Consider the following 16,834-nt stretch of genomic DNA (forward strand, 5'->3'; position numbering starts at 1 on the left):
TAATATCAACATTATTATAACTACAAGTATAGCATCCTCAGCAAAACATACTGCAGCAACACAAACATAGTAACATTTACTATAGTAACAATCACATTGTCATCACTAGTTAGCAACAAATGTTGAATCTAAGCAACATACACTGCACCAAAATCACCATAGTAACAACATATATGTCACAATTGTAAGTTACCATAATTACCATAATAACAATTATTACAACATTACAATACACATCACTATAGCAACATGATATTGTTACAATATTACATTTAAAAAGTGGCTTAAATAGACAAATTACTTTATAAAGTTTTTACAATGCAATTTCAATCTGTCACTATAGCAACATGGATCACTATATTACCAAAGTGACCTAACAATAAAGATAGCTACTAAATACACTATGACAACAATAATCAAAGATTGTTATTGTAAAAAGTACATTTAATTTTTTATATTAATTATTAAGACACAAAACAATTGATAATACAAAGAGATAATAAGAAAAATTATTACAATTATTAATATTATGATGTAAAGAGATGATGACTAAAACCACATATATATATATATATATGTGTGTCATGTGATTACACTGTGATATTACATCATTGTCATGTGATCATGAAATGACATTATACAATAAATTAGCTGTTCAATGAATCTGATTGGATGATTATATTGCGATAATTGTGGGTGGGACCACGTCTCTTGACTAAAGCAGGTTGACTAACACGATTTTTTGTAAGTGGGCGTAACACTTCAACTGGAGGTAATTCTATAATAATAATAATAATAAATATAGGTCATGTGACTATATCATGTGATTCAAATATCTATATTCATTATAGGCTTTTATTAAAATGTGTTTTTATTAAAAATTAGAATGGATCAATGGATTAAGGAATGGATCAACAGATTACTGAATGGATCAATGGATTAAGGAATGGATCAACAGATTACCAAATGGATCAATGGATTAAGAAATGGATGGATTATAATAATTTATTGGATCAATACTTCAATAAATGGATTATATAAAGGTACATTAGACTTACCAGGTAACTCATGGTCATCTGAAACATTCTCAACAATATCTTCTTCTCCATTTTCTTCATCAATAACTACAACAGTGACTTTACTCATGTCTTCTTTTGTATCAGTAGCTTGACTTGGATCTAATGAATGTCTCTTTAGTCCACTAGATGACTCCACCTCTTTTGGAGTACCACCTGTGAACATAGACTGTCGTTTTAAAAAACTCCTCTCGTCCTGTACCAGTGATGTCACGCCCACTTGTATTGGATGCTGATGAGGAGGTGTGGTTTTGTTGTAGGGAGGTAGGATGTGAAAAATGGAAGTCTTTAGTATCAATAGGTGAAAAGGGTTCTAGTTTTGGTAGACTTGCTGTTAGAACTGCCCTATATAGAAAAAAAGTATTGTCTATATAGATTCCTGGTCCACCTATCCATAAATCCATCTATTAATGTATCTATCTATTAATGTACTATCTATTCTTACCTCTCTTTTTCAATCAATCTTAATTCAGATTTTAATTTTTTCTTCTCTTCCTCTCTTTTCTCTTGAGACAGTTCTTCTTTAGTATTATCATTTACTTCAGTCATCTTTTTGTTCTTCCATGTTTTGTCCTCTTTTAGTAGGGACTTCTACCTTTTACCTGGTTATCAATCTGGAATCAGAGAAAGTTTGGAAGAGTGAGTGACCAAGGATAGTCAACTTCTATAGTCTAGACTAGTATATATCAGTACTTACCACAGTGATCTAGGATAGCTACCATTAGTAAGCTCTAGACTAGTGAACATCAGTACTTAACCACAGTGATCTAGGATAGCTACCATTAGTAAGCTCTAGACTAGTGAACATCAGTACTTACCACAGTGATCTAGGATAGCTACCATTAATAAGAACTAGACTAGTGAACATCAATACTTACCACAGCGATCTAGTCATACCTTGGTCCATTGATCTGATAACAATAAACAATGGCACAAGGTCTTATATGTTACAATGTTAGTTTAATCCTAAGAACACTTTCAAGTCACATATTGAAACAGTTTAATGCGTCATCTCAAGTTTATTTTAGAGTAATGTTGTTTACTATCATTGGAAATATTTGAGATAAAATATGAAAATTACATTGTCTGAGTTTACTGAACTATCACATCTATTTAATAATGGCAGGTCCAATACTGATGTTTACTAGTCTAGAGCTTACTAATGGTAGCTATCCTAGATCACTGTGGTAAGTACTGATGTTTACTAGTCTAGAGCTTACTAATGGTAGCTATCCTAGATCACTGTGGTAAGTACTGATGTTCACTAGTCTAGAGCTTTACTAATGGTACTGATATTCACTAGTCTAGAGCTTACTAATGGTGATCCTATCCTAGGTCACTATGGTAACTGGTGGCATATATATAAGTACATACCTTATTTTCTCCTGCTGTTAGAAAACTTATTCTGTAAGCAGTATTTCTTGCTACCGATGTCAAGTTATGAATACCTCTAAGAGTGGCTGTTAATTTTCATCAATTGTTCCTTTATTATAAGTTCAATGACCCTATTGAGGAGGAACATATGATTTTTTGGACAGACAAATAAACAAATAGACAGGTAGACAAAGACAAAGGACAAACAGAGAGACAGACAGACAGACAAATAAACAAATAGACAGGTAGACAAAGACAAAGGACAGACAGACAGACAGACAGACAGACAGACAAATAAACAAAGGAGACAGGCAGAAAGACAAATAAACAAATAGACAGGCAGACAAAGACAAAGGACAAACAGACAGACAGACAGACAGACAAATAAACAAATAGACAGGTAGACAAAGACAAAGGACAAACAGACAGACAGGACAATCAGTAGGTACTAACATTGTTTGTTTTGGCATCATTTTCAGCAGCTGGTCTGGATTATGACTGTTAGGCCCTTGTAGTAATGTTGGAGAGAAAATAATGGCGAGATTATGAGGATCCATTTTGTTAACTGACTCTTGTTGTGCAACTCTGTAATGAAAATGGATGAATGCACAAATGAATGGACAGATAGATTAGTTAAATGGATATACCTTGCTAAATGAAACATTAATCTCTCAAACACACAGTGATTAAGATCAGGTAATTGATCTATTATTTTATGAAATGTTTCCATCATATCAGTACTATCAGATAAATCTAATAGAGAAAGAAATGGGGAGTAAATAATAATACTTGAATTGTCCATCCATTGATCCATCTGTCTGTCCATCTATCCATTCATCTATCCATCCACCCATCCATCTGTCTGTCCATCTATCCATTCATCCATTCATCCATCCATCCATCCATTTACCAGTAGCTCTTATAAAATCATTATAATATTGATGTGTTAAAAGTGGTTCTGGTAATTCTCTGAAGAATGATGTAACAGTCGCAGCTACTGCATATAAACTAAAGTTTTCAAGATCAGCCTGTTCTGGATCTGAAATGTACAACATATAATGTAATAATTATTTTTATTATCTATCAATTAAAATATAAACTTAGTTCAGATTACTAAGTACTGTGACCTTAATTTCCAAATATGGTATAGTTTTTTTTTTCACTACCCATTACCCAATGGGTACATGCACTTTGTGTCCTCTGTGGAATTTGTTGTCATGGTTACCTGAGTCCAGTGCTTCCCTTACTGCTCTTTTGCTAGTCCCTCCAGCTGATCTGCGATAAATCCCCTGAGTATACAGACCTAGGGAGAGGAAAAGAAAGTAAAATGTAGCATAAACAAAGGAGCTTTTCTACTCACCATGATTTTCAATACAATTGAAGCATTTTTCAAGGATGATAGGAACTCTGACCACACCCACAGGTACAAGACTTTCCAATGGTACACCAAATTGAGAATGCTTTGAAAGACTTGGAGACAAAGCCTTGAAAGAAAAAAGAGAGAATATTATGAAATTTATCTGAGTTAAAAAAAAAAAACAAACAAGGAAGTACCTCTATCTTATATTTGTCCATTCCTGCTCGACTCCTCCTCTTTCCTTCACATTTTGAAGCTTTCTTCATACAATTTTCATGACATGCATAATTACATTCTAGAGAAAGAGAGAGAGAGAGAGACAGAGAGAGAGAGACAGAGAGAGAGAGACGACAGAGAGAGAGAGAGACAGAGAGAGACAGAGAGAGAACAGAGACAGAGACAGAGAGAGAGAAAGAGAGAGACAGAGAGAGAGAGACAGAGACAGAGACAGAGACAGACAGAGATAAAACATATATTCATGACACATTTTTGTCTACCTTGACATTTTCTCCTTTCTCTAGTACTAAAATTAATTTAGAACATTGATCACACACTGTAATAACATGGAATTGTGTAAGAGCAAATTTGTGCCTTTATGAGTCTATAAAATGTAAAGAGATTGATAAGATGATGCAATAATAATAATAATAATAATAATAATAATAATAATAATAATAATAATAATAGATGACTGATGACTGAAACAAAGGGACATACTTTTAATATGTAAATCTTTTTCTTTGTCATGTTTTCTTTTTATTATTTTTTGTATGACTTTACTATCGTTACTAAAAGTTCTTGGTCTCTGACGTTGTTGTCTAAAAAATCAATAACATACAAATATTATATTTATATAATGTCAACATTATTATTTACTATATAACATTTACTTGTATAAATTTTTTGTACAGGTACAAACAGATGTGTATCCTCTATACAGATGTAGTATAGAACACATGTCCTTTTTTCTTACCTGTTTTAACAAATTCATCTAAAAATGTACGTATTTGGTTAATACTAATAGCAACATCAGAAGAATCTACCAATAGATCTTCTCTCCTTGCCATGTTACGATAAATACTAGCAAATTTATTGACCAGCTGTTCAAATGTATATTCTGAGTTCTTTGTAGATGAGGTCACAGACGATTCAGAGGTTGATAAACTGCTTTCAGAAGTGTCCTTAATGATGTAATAATGATGTAATATAAACTCATTATATAATATGTTCACTAATGTAATGGTAGCTATTCTAGGTCACATGGTAGTCATGTGATTTACCTGAAATGATAGGGAGTATTTAGAGATGAGGTTGGAGTGAAATTCACTAAGAGCCATTTGAAATACTCTATCAATTGGTTCTATTCTGTCCTGACGATGTAATTGAGACATTTGTTGAAAGTGCATATGATGCTAATAAAAGTGAGAAAGAAGGCAAAATGACAATGAGTGAATGAGAGAGAGAGAGAGAGAGAGAGAGAGAGATAGAGAGAGAGAGAGAGAGAGAGAGAGAGGGAGAGAGAGGAGAGAGAGAGAGAGAGAGAGAGAGAGAGAGAGAGAGAGAGAGAGAGAGAGAGAGAGAGAGAGAGAGAGAGAGAAAGAGGAGAGAGAGAGAGAGGGTGAGAGGGAGAGAGAGAGAGAGAGAGAGAGAGACAGAGAGAGAGAGAGCGAGAGAGAGAGAGAGAGATTACTTTTTCTACAAGGAATTGTGCTAGTTCATCTAACTCCTCTGGTTGTCGTACCACTACCTCTGTTCCCATGGTAACCTGTTGTCCGGCTTACTAAGATCTCTACAAATTGGAGCTCTATCTTGACAATGTTTTATGAACAAGTATACCACAACCTAATGGACACATATAAAGAATAGACAGATAAAATGAATTAATGGACAGATATAATGAATTAATGGACAGATAAAATGAATTAATGGACAGACAAAATGAATTAATAGACAGATAAAATTAGAATAGATCAATAAAAAGAGAACGACAATATATAGAACACTGTTTATGACAATGGATTTTACATGTATAAATATAACATGTACTTACAGACACATTTAGAGCCTTGTTTTAAGAACCCACTAATGCTTTACTACACACTTTACATAGTTGAGACTTGTTCATAGAAACTAGTTTTAAAAGTGTGTTGGAAAGGAATTAAGTCTAAAAATGAAATGTCATATAAAAATATTTTAATATTCCTTCACTCAATAACATAACTGTGGTTAATTAATAGTTTAATTTATAGTTAATTAATAATTATATTATAGTTTAATTATAATAATATATTTATTATATGTACAGAATACTATACAGGTCAGGTCAGTCATTATAATGAACATTGAATTTTGTTACTAAAGTCCCTACCAAGTGGAAGGGTAACTCCTCAATAATCTATTAATAATAAAGTTATATTGTACTAATGTATTTAATAATATTTGTGCTTGTTTAACTTGTTTAACAAACCTGATTTTGAAATCTGTTTAGGAATTTTTTAGGACTACTACCAGGAGTAGGTGTGGATGAACCCGATTCTCCTCCACTGGACATTGGGGAACTAATACGTTGTATTTTGATAATAAGGGATGTGTTGCGCTGTCTTTGATGAGGACACGACTTGATGATTTGGGGCTCTTCCTACCCCAACGTTTTTTAACAACAAAACGCTCTTTCTCACCTGGTGAAGTCTCGTCACTAGATCTGGTAAAGATGAGAGATCATGATAATCATATGAACTATGGATGAATGTATTGATGGATAGATTGATAGATGAATGGATGGATGGATGAATATGGGGACATATGAATGGATGGATATGGGGACATATATGATGGATGGATATAGGGACATATGGATGGATAGATTGATAGATGAATGGATGGATAAATGGATGGACATTACCTTCCTCCATTTTCTAAAGTGTCATTAAAGGAGTGTCTTGTTTGAAAATTTAGTTGATATATATTCTCAGGGGAAATCCCAGTCGTTAACTCTGATGATCTCTCTAACGACCGAGTCTTATTAGATGATTCTAAAGGCACTCCAGTGACTCACTGTCTTCTAGTCCAACAATTTCATTTGCATCGCCAACAGACCGGACCCCATGTCTCCGTTTTTGGTTATTGTGAATTTTGTCCTCATTATTAATAATATTACGAGAACAGAGAGCAGAGTTACTTCGGTAAACTTTATCACTGGTTGTCACGGTAACATTGTCCTGAGAAGGGATTTCTAGCTCCTCGTCAGAAAGTGAATCAAGTAATAAAGTATCAGATTGTAGGTTCTCTTTTAATGGTAAATGTAATGTGGGTGTGGCTACTGGTTTGGAAAGGGTGTGGCTTTCTAAATCAATTTTAGGACCTGCTGCCACTCGATGAAGTGGTGTTTTACGCATTGGTTTTTTATGGACATTTGGTCCAATTTTAGTTTTCAGTGGGTGTGGCTAAAGAATCTTCAGAATCCATTGTCAGAGAGGGACGTTTCACTGATGTTCCAAAGTTAAGTTCAACTAAAGAAACCATGTTGTTTTGTCACATGACTGTCAGGTGACTTTTTCCCACTTTCTATTACAGAATTATCAAGTATTGACACATGATCATCACATGACTTTTGTGATGTACCTGAAGAGTTTTGTTCAGTTGAACATGTGGTCATTTGATAGTCAAGTGATGAAGTACTACCAACAGATAACACATCAGGTGATCTGTGATCTGTCAGGAGATCAGTAGTGACAGCCTCTGATGCAAAGAAGGAGATTTTACACGTCCAATAGGAGCATGGCCAGTTGACTTCTTTGCTGTAATGGTTCTCTATCATGCTTTCCTTGAAAGTATGCAGAAAACTTGCTAATCCGGTTTGAGGAAGCTGCTGATTTGGGTGAGTTAAGTTTGGGTGAAGGAGGAGGAGATGGTGATGGTGAAAGTTGTCGTATAATATCTTTAACTGTATTATGAGGTACTGGATTGGTGGGTGGAGATTTTAGGGTGGGGCTTGATTGTTCAGGTGATACGAACCCTTCTCTAATTTTCTTTACATTTTGCGTTGCTTGAATACAAAGTGGTTGCTTAGCAACAGAATTACAATTATTTTCCTCCTTGCTCGTCTCATAGAGAGAAGACAAATTTTCTGTGGGTGTGGCTTCTACTAATGAAGTACTACTACCACTACTGATATCTTCAAAAATCTGATCAAATTCTTGAAGGGTGGAGTTAATATCGTCCAATAATGATTCATTCCTTTCTGATTTTAGCGGGTTCCAGTACAGTAGCTTCATTAGACCCTATAACAACATTTTTGTCTGTTCTCTTCTTTTTTTCTTCCAACTCAATTTGTTTCTCTCTCTCTTTTCTCTTTCTTTCTTCTTCTAACTGTCTTTCATTCTCCAGTAACTGTAAGTACCTAAGGTCAAAGGTCAATAACACAGAGATGACAATGTATTGAGTTAATTAATAAGTACGCCATTTTAATTGTATTAATAATGATAGTCGACATTGTTCTACTGACCTTCTCCTAGCAACCAGCCCTCTCCAATGACTCTGGAACACAATGGCTGCTTCTCTGCACTCAAGGAAAGTTTCGTCTACACACAACTCCTCTCCAAGCTGTTTGAATGATCACTGCTGAACATATCTTCTTACGAAGATTGTTGAAACGACGTCGTACTAGCCAACCTCTAGCTATAGTCTGGAAATGGATAAATTATGACTCAATGGACAGATGATTAGTAAATGGACATATAATAAGAATAGTATGTACAACATACAACAACAAATGGACAGATAATAATGAATGGATATATGATGAGCATAATAAATGGATGAACATCAAACTACTAGATACATTTTATAACTTTGTTTCATACCTGTATCATAAGAGCACTTCTTCTTATATGAAGGAATTGACAACGATATAATTTAGCTCTAATCCATTGTTGAATGAGGACAATCTTAGCTAGTACTTTTCTTGTAAGACATCTTGTAAGACTCTCTTTTCTGTTTATCCCTCATGAATACCTAAAGAGAGAGAGAGAGAGAGACAGAGAGAAAGAGACAGAGAGAGAGAGAGACAGAGAGACAGAGAGAGAGAGGGAGGGAGGGAGAGAAAGATAGAGAAAGAGAGTAACCAAACAATATCATAATGTCCTGCTGACTTAGTACGTCCCAATTTGAATGTCACTACTAGAAAATCCCAAATCTTCCAAGAACTTTCTTATCTGATCAGGTAAATTCTTTTCACGACGTCCAATATAAGAACTGATATTTCTCATAAAAGTCCTCAAAAGGTATTCGTACAGAGTACCCAGCTTTACGTATCCTAATAGTCTCCATCATACCTGTATAACGTAACTGACGAGTCACTAATCTGCATCAAATTCACATGATGCCTAGAGAAGAAATAAAATAATTGTTATGTAACAAAATGTATCATCGGACTATTTGTGTTAAATGTCTGACACTAAGCACTGTAATGTATAAATAATATAATCTACAATATCGACATCTTGACTTCCTTAATATAATACTTTACAATAAACTACTTACTTAGATATCCCAATGTATCTACATACCTTCTTTCCATTGGATTTAATACATCGTACAAAATAGGGGTGTGTCTTTTCTAGTGTTCCATAAGGGAAATGAGAGATGAGTGGAACTCGGCACTGACAGTCTTTGTTTGACCACGCCTACTAGTGCTTGGACTTACAGCCAACTGCTGGAGTTTTCCGCCTGGTAAAGATGGTCGATGGGTATCAGGTTTCTACAAAATAATATTTACATGGTTGCTATGGTAACTATCCATGAACTATGAATATAAAATATGTTTGTTGTTTGTAAAATGTACAATAGTTTGTGGTTTATAATATACAATAGTGCTTGTGTAATGTATTGTACTAGACAATAGCACTTTACAAATCTTGTTTTATGGTTTATAAAATTACAGGATGTGGCCTACATGAAGATTTAATTAATTGGTTACCATGGCAACCATCAATGCAATCATAGAACTATACGACTGTCTATAAAAATCATTTTTAATGATATATATAGTCCTTACGACTCGAGGTGCTGATTGCCAAAGTCTGTCTCTGCTACCTCTCCTTCCAGTGTCCCTCCATGAATCCTCTTCTCTCTCTTTCTCCTCTCTCGACACGAGCGCGCACTGTTCGATGCCATTTCTTTTTAATATATGAGCAATAGATGGATGTCTCTCTGTGGAGGTAGCTGGTGGAGGATACACAGGAGCACCATCAGTATAATCTAAAATATGAGAATAAAATGATTTCTGTGTTATCTCTTTCAAAAACAGTTTATTCATACTGAATGCATTATGTGCAGTAATTAATATATCAATTTAACATGAAAGATGAATTTCTTACATAATAGTGACCATAAATGTATTCAGAAGAACATGTCATGTTTTCTTGTAGTTTTCAATACAAGTCTAAAACCACAAAAATTCATTATTTTGTTTTGTGGTTTTTGACTTGTGAAATTTATGAAATTCTAGTGAGTGTAAATTTGGAATATTAAATATGTTTCTAACATTCAAAAAACCAATAGTAGACATACTGACATAGTAATTTAAAAATATTTTTAAACTATAAGTTTATTTACATAAATATATATGAAATGTATCTTCATTAATTTTTTTTGTTTTTTTACACTACCACACTTATAATTATAAATATATATATATTCACTAATAATATAATATAAAAGTCATAGAATATAAAAAATTATTTTTATAATATTTATATTCTTTTATTGTTTCTATAGTTACCTCTTGCTCCTGACACTTCATATACTTTACTTAGTTTAAAACCAATTTTGTCTTGACAGGACCCCTAGTACAAGGGGGAATGCATCATGTGACTCACCATTGTTTAATATCAGCTCTGGTGTACTGGATCGACTGACATCTGAGTCTGAATCACTAAATAGATAAATAAGATTGTAAATAAATGACTAGAAGAAAATGGCTGACTACTAAAACAAAATGGAGTAATGAGACAGAGCAAAGTAAAATGAATAATGACTTGACCCACATATATATCACATACCATTGTTCAGGACTAGACGATGGAGGGTTTTATAAAGGATTACCTATAGGTAGTAAGAACATATATATTAATTATATAATGTAATAAATATAATTATTAATTATAAACAATAAATACATATAATAGTTCAATAAAACATTAAATATTACATATATATAAATAACATTATTTAATATACTAAAGTATTAACTATTATTTTACTTACTGGTGCTGATGCTGTCCAGTTTTCTTCACGTCTTTCTTTTCTTCTTTTACCAGCATCTTTAAATGCTATTATTGCTAATATTTGTTGTATAGCAATACGCCAACGATGTACTGCATATGGCAATAGACCTATTAGAGATCTGACTAAGTCCATTCTACTAGTTTTGAGGACATCAACTACATCTTGTCTCATGAGTCACGGTTTTTCTCTCGGAAACCCTAAGAGGGGTGGTCATTTGTAGCAAATCATTGATATAATGTGAGGTAGATCTATTGTAGTAAGTACTGAGTTCACTAGTTTAGAGCTTACTAATGGTAGCTATCCTAGGTCACTGTAGTAAGTACTGATGTTCACTAGTCTAGAGCTTACTATGGTAGCTATCCTAGTCACTGTAGTAAGTACTGATGTTCACTAGTCTAGAGCTTACTAATGGTAGCTATCCTAGGTCACTGTGGTGAGTACTGATGTTCACTAGTCTAGAGCTTACTAATGGTAGTTATCCTAGGTCATTGTGGTAAGTACTGATGTTTACTAGTCTAGAGCTTATCCAGGTCACTATGGTAACTACCTGTATAGAATATGTGACAGGACTGGCATAATGGCTGATAGTAAAGTAAGGTTCTCTCTGTTTCATTGAGGTGAGGAATAATAACGATTTGATTTGTGTTGACGTTCAAACTTTTCAAAAAGTGAAATATCATCAGCTCCAGGAAAACTAAAGAACAAATTTTGTAACATTTATTAGTTCAGTTATTTGTCCATTCAATTTAATCATTCATCATTATAGTCTGTTATACATCCATTGTGTCTAATCATATATCCATTTACCTGCACTCTTCATCCAGTAGTGGTAATAATCCTGTAGGTTTTTTTAGCTATAAGATCTAAACAATCATTGTTATCTACAAATTCAACACTTGTCCATTCAATACCCTCAGACTGATACTCCATCTGACAAAGGGTCAAAGGTCAAAGACGTATGATACATATGATACATACATTAATTGTATTATTAGCATAATTATAATTAATTAAAGGGTCATACCTGTTCTAATTTAAAGATGTGTTTATTGAAGTATTGTTGAAGTTGTTCGTTAGCAAAATTGATACAGAACTGTTCAAATGAATTTTTCTGAAACACCTCAAATCCAAATATGTCCAGGACCCCTATTGTATGACCTTATGAGACCCTTTAGCATATTGGGCTACTAAAGCTTCATTGACCTATTAGGAAAAATATAGCAGATACAAACTGGTTTCAAAAATGGGTTTACCTTGTCTACAATCCAGTCAAACAGAGCTCCATATAATGCCCTTGGCCATGGCATCTCGTGTAGCAATAGCCTAAAATAGTAATAGTAATATATTATATATGTAGTATTATGTACATAGTATTATGTACATTAGTATTAACTGTCTATTAGATTTGGTCTGTATCAATGATATCATATATGTTATTAAGTGTGGACAGGTCATATTAACTAACTGTTCAGCTGTTCTATTTGTTATATAATTGAACAATAAAATATCAGTCCTAAGAAGAAAACATTTTTCTAGAACATAATTAATACTTGGTACACATAGTCACTCCTTTTCTCCAGCTAATCCATCCCCTATTGACTGTATGGTCACCTAACCAAACTATCGTTATCATGGTCACTCTTTTCTCCAGCTAAATCTATCCCCTATTGACTGTATGGTCACCTAACCAAACTATCGTTATCATGGTCACTCCTTTTCTCCAGCTAAATCTATCCCCTATTGACTGTATAGTCACCTAACCCAAACTATCGTTATCATAGTCACTCCTTTTCTCCAGCTAAATCTATCCCCTATTGACTGTATAGTCACCTAACCAAACTATCGTTATCATGGTCACTCCTTTTCTCCAGCTAAATCTATCCCCTATTGACTGTATGGTCACCTAACCAAACTTATCGTTATCATAGTCACTCCTTTTCTCCAGCTAATCTATCCCCTATTGACTGTATAGTCACCTAACCCAAACTATCGTTATCATGGTCACTCCTTTTCTCCAGCTAAATCTATCCCCTATTGACTATATGGTCACCTAACCAAACATCATTCTCATAATTCTTATAATACAAGAGTAACAGGCCACAACAGGTGGTTTCCTTTTCAAAGGAATACTAGTTCAAACCGTTCCATATTTCTTGGTATATAAGAGATCACAGCTTGCTTCATCACGTCACTCTTTTCAATGAGATACTTTTGAGATAATTACTACAACATGGCTACTGGGGGTACTGGTGATGACACTTTTATAGAAGAAGAATATGATCCAATCGAAGATACTTCTGATGATTCTTCTGATGAAGAAAATGAAACTAGCGGAAGATCTCCTTGGCCTATCACTGAATGATTCAAGTGAGAGACAAGCTTCTTTGCAAAAGAAAAAAGTTAAATCAAAACATACTACTTTGCTAGTAAATTAGAAAATCATCCACGTTGCTATATAACGTGTTTTTATCATGTCACAAATGCTACTGCAAAAGAAAATATAAAAAGAGATAGAAATTAAAGAAAAGTGTTTCAAGTCAGCCAACTCGTAGAACAGCATCACCAATTGATAATATGAAGATAGCATGTGTTTTATTCAGATTAAATCTTAAAAAACAATAAATTACCTACTGAATCACCATTTGGCACTGAGAGAGTTTGTATACCAATTAGCAATTTCTCTGAATATGATCTATTTTTTAATCACTACAATCAAGCAGTCCCTGCGATAAGTGGTGGTCATGAAATCTACTACGTCAGTCTTGTCTTGGTAAAGCCAAGTCATGTTAAATATAATGATATCAAAAGGGTTTTAATGAAGTTAGATCCAAAGAAAATGATTTTGTGCATTTTGATCATGAGGAAGAAGTCTATTACTATCGTAATTATTATACGTTTGTATGATCTTCAGCCTGGTAAAAAACGTCGTAGATCATTTAATGTTTATTATGAGATTGCTGTGATTGGTAGTGTTCCAGTAGACGACGATGCAGTGTGGGATAAAGTTAAAATTCCCAAGAGAGCATGAGAGTGATTTGTACAAGACATGATAGAACATTGTTTGTATACAAAATAATTTAGGCTTTAAAAACAATGTTTACATAATTAATTAGTTATAATGTGTTGAAAATTATGAGAACTTTTAAAAAGATTAATTATGTTATTGTCAATTAGTAAAGTCAAAAACCAACAACGTGATAGGAAAAACAGTTGGTAATTCTATATGTTGTGTTCTTATAATCATATCATATCATGTGTGTAGATACTCATAAAATACAACAACTTTCATTGGTAGCTATTAACATTAAACTATTGTGATATATTATAACAGGAAGTGTTTAACAACATATAAAAACTGACATAGCATCTCGTGTAGCAATAGTAATATAATACATTATGTAGATGTATATTAAAGATCTATTAGACTTGGTCTGTACCAATGATATTATATACTATGAACTGTCAACAGGTCATTTATCTAACTGTCCAGCTGTTTATCGATCTATTGCTTATAATTGAATATTAAAATATCATTCCTAAAAGAAAACAGTTTCTAGAACTTAATCAATACTTGGTACACATAGTCACTCTGCTAAATCCATCCCCTATTGACTGTAGGTCACTTAACCAAACTATTGTTCTCATAGTTCTTATAATACTAGGTAGTAGTTACGCCCCATAATAGGTGGTATTCTTTGTGAAGGAATACCAGTTCAAACCAGTTCCTTATTTACCAAGCATGCTTCTGGCAGTTATAGTAAAAATTCTGATCAAGATGTAATTGAGCTAGAGAGTGAATTCTCTTATCTAAGTCTGACTGATTCAGATGAAGAGGAATTAAAAGAATCTATTAAAAGAAACAAAAGAAACAAAAGAAATTAAAAGAATCTATTGGAAAAAATCATGCTGACTTGGTAAAAAAGTTACCAGAAAAATGTCCAAACCTACTCAGCAAGAAATTGATAAGATCTATCATGTCACAGATGTTGATGGAAAAAAAGGAATAAAAGAAGCTAAACATTAGAGGCAAGTGTTGCAAGTCAGTCAGGATCACCAATTGATAAAATGGAACTAAAATGTTTATTTTCAGATTAAATCTTAAAAATGAGAGTTACTCACTACATCACCATTTGGTACTGAGAGAGTTTGTATACCAATTAGCGATTTCTCTAAATATGATCTATTTTTAATCACTACAACGAGTTAATCAATCAAGATCTGGTGTAATGAAATCTATTATGTCAGTCTTGTCTTGGTAAAACCCATTCATAATGACTATGATGATATGCCAAGAAGGTTTTGATAAAGTTAGATCCAAAGGAGAAAAATGATTTTGTGTATTTTGATCATAAGAAAGAAGTCTATCACTACGTATTATTATACGTATTGTATGATCTTCAACCTAGTAAGAAACTCATAGATCATTTAATGTTTATTATGAGATTGCTGTGGTTGTGATGTTCCACTTGGTGATGATGCAGTGTGGGGATAAATAATTACAGAGAAATGAACAAGAGAATGATTTTGTACAAGAACATGATAGAACAGTTGTTGTATCAAAAATGATCTAGGCTTTTAAAAAAAACAATATTACTTAATTAGTTAGTTATAATGTGTCGAAATTACGAGAACTTTAAAAAAATAATTATGCTGTTGTCAATCAGAAAAAGTCAAAACCCTAACAATGATATAACAAACAGCTGGTAATTCTATCATATAATAAACTATTATATTTGTGTTCTTGTAGTCATGTCATGTTGTCATGTCCCATGTCATGTGTGTAGATACCTCATAAATACCACAACTTTCATTGTTATTATTAACATTGAACTATTAAGATATTTATAACAGGAAATGTTTACAACACAGCATACCATTCAATAGAAATCACTACATATGACTTAGTTATTTTTCTATTGAATCATGTGGTTACTCTATTGCTATAGCAACACTCATAATCATTACTACTATATAATCCCCTTATCTCTATGTGTGTAGTACCAGTAGTAACAATTATGTATAGAGTAATATATATAGTAGTACTATCTTCATGTGATAGCTATAATACAGGTAGTTAGTCAGTATAAAACAGAGGAAGCTCTAATTATATAGTAATGTATTATAGTTTATGTATAATGCTAATATCATGTGATAGTCATGAATTAGAAACTGAGTCAGCATAAAGAGAAGAAGTTATCTTTCAGAATATACCTAACAATATGGCTATTTCATTGGCTGGTTTAGAAGAAGCTCTCCCTGATGGGAAATGGACAAAGATGCAGTTGAAAAAAGTATACAGAATTAGTAAAAAAAGTTTAAGGAATATTGTCCAGTACCTTGTTGTTGTGACTTACTGTCTTTCATTTTAATATTTTATATTAACTGTATGTCCATAAATATGTTTTATATGTCCCATTCATCTAACTGTCCAGATGTTCATCAATCCTTACAATGTCTATTCCTATAATAATAATACAATACTATGAACAGCCCCCCCCCCCAAAACAGGTGGTATCCTTTGATTGATTCTCATTTATTATTATAAAAGAGAGCGCAGTTGGGTCATCATTTCATAGTTGCAGTGCTCTGCAGGAAGATATCTATGAGATCTACCACAGCATGGCTACTGGTGGTAGTTTTCCCCTATCCAAAAGAGGATCCCTCTCATGATATAGTGCAAAAAATCTCTGATCTAACACTGACTGACCGTTGAAAGGAACCAAAAGGAAATTAAAGAATC

The sequence above is a fragment of the Gigantopelta aegis genome, unplaced genomic scaffold (genome assembly GCF_016097555.1).
Source record: "Gigantopelta aegis isolate Gae_Host unplaced genomic scaffold, Gae_host_genome ctg1970_pilon_pilon, whole genome shotgun sequence".
Lineage (NCBI taxonomy): Eukaryota > Metazoa > Mollusca > Gastropoda > Neomphalida > Peltospiridae > Gigantopelta > Gigantopelta aegis.